This window comes from Choloepus didactylus, chromosome X (assembly GCF_015220235.1).
Source record: "Choloepus didactylus isolate mChoDid1 chromosome X, mChoDid1.pri, whole genome shotgun sequence".
Classification (NCBI taxonomy): domain Eukaryota; kingdom Metazoa; phylum Chordata; class Mammalia; order Pilosa; family Megalonychidae; genus Choloepus; species Choloepus didactylus.
In genome coordinates, this window is record NC_051334.1 from 88,402,813 (window position 1) to 88,406,395 (window position 3,583).

General features: G+C 49.0%; 1 pseudogene; it reads right to left on the bottom strand.

The window, feature by feature from the left end:
- Positions 1-216: 216 nt before the first annotated feature.
- LOC119522004 lies at positions 217-2,334 on the bottom strand (annotated as a pseudogene).
- Positions 2,335-3,583: the final 1,249 nt, after the last annotated feature.

The window sequence follows — 3,583 nt, forward strand, 5'->3', positions numbered from 1 at the left end:
AATATGCTCATTCTGCTGTCTTTAGGCACCCAAAGCCCTTTCTCTTTAACTTTTCTTCTTTTTCCTGCTTCTTTCCAAGATGGCAGATGGACATGAAAGATGAAGCTGGTACAACACTATATTGGATACTATTTACAGCTGAATATCCAACAGATGATTCCCTGTAAACTCCTAAGGCCAGACCCACCCTCCCCCCCCCCTTTCTTCTGCATGCTGCTATACAAACCCGCCATCCCTGATCCCAAAGAAGCCACTGTGGATGCTGACCACATCCTCCAGCTGGAATGCCTTCTCCTGTTCCATGCCCCACTCCCCCTGGTCCTCATGCTCATGCTCTGCCTCTGAACCACTCCATGAGTTCTCATGGAGGAAGATGTGCTCCTCCACACGTGCAGAGCCAGTAGGTTTCTCTTAGCACTGACCATGTTGGCCAAGGAGCAGAAGAGCCTCTCAGGGAAGACACAGGTGGTCACTATGCACAAGTATTTCTGCAGCACTTTGGGGAGCACAGAGAAGAGAGCCAGGCTGTCTGAACACCACTTGAGCAGGTCCTCCTTGAGGCCAAGCACCTTCTTGAAGTTGCTCAGTTCCTAGGCCACCTGCACATGCCATTCCTCCTGGTCCTCCATGCTCCCAGCCTGGCAGAAACTCTTGGCCAGCATGTTGTTAATGACACTGGTGGGTGGCAGCATGGGTGCCAGGGTGAACTTCTTCACTGGGGGTTCTTTGGGCAGGGGGTACATCTTCTCCTCAGGATCCTGGGAGCCCCTGTCCCTGATCTTGTCCAGTAGGCTCTTGGCCTCCTCCACCACCCTGTTCTCCACCTGTTGCTTCTCAAAAGCAAAGAGGAATGGTAGGTTTTGTGGTGCAGGTTCAGGAAGCTGACAAAGTTCAGGAATAGCTCAATCTCAGGCATCTCCTGGTAGGTCTTGAATAGGTCCTTGGCAATCACCTCCTTGACCATGTTGATCTCCCTGGGGTCTGTCTCCTTGGCACTGAGGGTCATGTTCAGCAGCATGTGCAGAAGAGGCTTCACCATGCTGATGGTAGGGTACTTGGAGGCTGCCAGCATCTCAGACACCTGCTTGAAGGGCTACTAATGGTTCACCAGCCCTCCCTTCCACAGTGGCCCACTCCCGGTCTCCAGCATCAGGTGGCGGTTATTGCTGCCCTTCACAAACACTGTGGCCATGAAGAACTGCTGCTCCTTCAGGTGCTGCAGGCTGGCCATGGAGCTGCCTCACCAGGACACGTGGTCATTCACCAGCATGCATTGACCAGTGCTCTGCTGCTTCTGATTTTCGTACAGCATGAACATGGCCACTGTGGACTGCTGGAAGTACTTCGCCAACCTGCGGCACCTGGCCAGCAGCAAGCCCAGCTTGGGCGGATGGAAGGCCTGCCTGATATCCATGTTGAACGTCTGCCTGATACCCATTTGAATGCCTGCCTGAGGCCTGGCATGTGGACCGGGATGTCCAGCAGTGACCAGGCCTTGGCCACATCCTTGCCGTAGTCGGTGGTGGCACCAAAAACCTTGGTGCTGATGCCCCACTTGATGAAAGCCTCCTACAGGACACGGGTGATGGTCTCCACCACATTCTCCTCTGGCACCTTGAAGGTCTTCAAGCACCTGGAGCTGATGGAGAGGCAACTGGGGGAGACTCTGCTGAGGAAGTGGAAGGCCAGCATGGTGTACTTCCTATTCTGGTTGTCACTCCTCCACATGTCGGTGGAGATGCCGCACCAGGGGACGTTGGTGAGCTCCTTGAGCACCACCTCCCTGACCATGCCGTATTTCTCCAGGATGGCTCTGCTGCAGAAGAACTTCTGGATGGGTGGCTCATACCTGGGGCCTGCAATCTTCAGCAGCTTCCTGAAGGTGGGCTCATCCACAATGGAGGCCGGGTAGAGACCCTCGAAGATGAGGCTGATGACAGTGGTGGTCAGCTCCTGTTGTTCTTGCTCTCGTAGCCATAGCCGGGTTTCACAACCACCATGTCCTGAGCTGCAGCTGCGGCCGCCACTTGCAACAACTTGACTTGAGCGTCGAGAAGGCAGTGGCAAACGCCTCCCACATCTGCTCCCTGTGGGCTCTTGATGAACTCGCAGAACTCATAGGGGTGCTTTTTCTCCACGTGTTAGGAGAGGTTGGACGTGTTTCCCAAACAGGTGATCTGTACCATGCAGAGGCAGCAGTAGATTTCTTCCACTGCAGGATGCATCCCTCTGTGTTGGTGTCAGAGTCGAAGTACTTCCACACCCTGGTTTTGGCGCAGGGGTGGTCCGCAAGCTTAGGTCAGCAGCAGAGCCTTTCAGGCCTTTGTTCTCCATCACTTTGCCACCAGAGGCCTGCCTGCTCAACCTTCGCTCATGGGTGAGTACCTGGCTTGGGGAAGCTCCTGGGGCAGTGATGCAGCAGCTACACCAGGACCACTGCAGCACTGGGCAGGAGACCCACAGGGCCACCAGTGCCGCAGACAAAGATGAAATGGCTGCTCCTGACACTTCTGAGCCACCTGCAGGACTTGAAACAAATTGCTTTTTCACAAGGGTGCCCTGTCCACTGAATGGGGAAAGAATAGTCTCTCCAAGAAATGGTGCTGGAATGAGTGGATCTCCACATGCAGATGAATGAAATTGGACTCCTACTTAACACCCTATACAAAAATTAACTCAAAAGAGATCAATGACCAAAATATAAGAGCAGAAATTTTAAAACTCTCAGAAGAAATATACAGAAAAGCTTCATCACTTTTGGTTTGACATTAGATTCTTGGCTCTGATGCCAAGTGCACAAGCATCAAAAGAAAAAAGAAAAACAGAAGAAATTTTTAATGCAATTTTATTGAGATACATTCATGCACCGTATAATCCACCCAAAGTGTACAACCAGTGGCTCGCAGAATCATCATACAGCTGTGCATTCATCACCACAATCAATTTTAGAACATTTTCATTACTCAAAAAAATAAATAAAAATTAAGAAGAACACCCAAAACATCCCTTAACCCTTATCCTCCCCTATTACTTTTGTTGTCTATTTTATTACTCATCTACCCATACACTGGATAAAGGGAGCATCAGTCACAAGGTTTTAACAATCACACAGTCAAAAGATAAAAGCTATATAGTTATACAGTCATTATCAAAGATCAAGGCTACTGAATTACAGTTCAACAATTTCAGGTATTTCCTTCTATCTATTCTAATACACTAGAAACTAAAAAGGAATATCTATATACCGAGTCAGTAGTCATAATCATTTGTTAGAAACTAATTTCTCATTTACACTTCCTTCCTTGCCTTGGATCATTTTCTCAATCTTCAGGGATATCTGCGCAATAACCATTTTAACTTATTCATGTTGGAAAGGATTGCTGACCATTTGGGATACAGGAATGAAACTGGTTGATGTTCTTGGAGATACTGGTAACTCTTGGTTTCAGGGCTTATCTGGCATAGGAACAATCTGGAAAAAAGTAAGTTTCTGAAAAAGTAAACTTACTGAGAAAAATTTTATAGAGTCTTAGATAGAGCCCAGGGAATTCTCTAGGATTTTCAGGAATACTGTTAGTGGGGG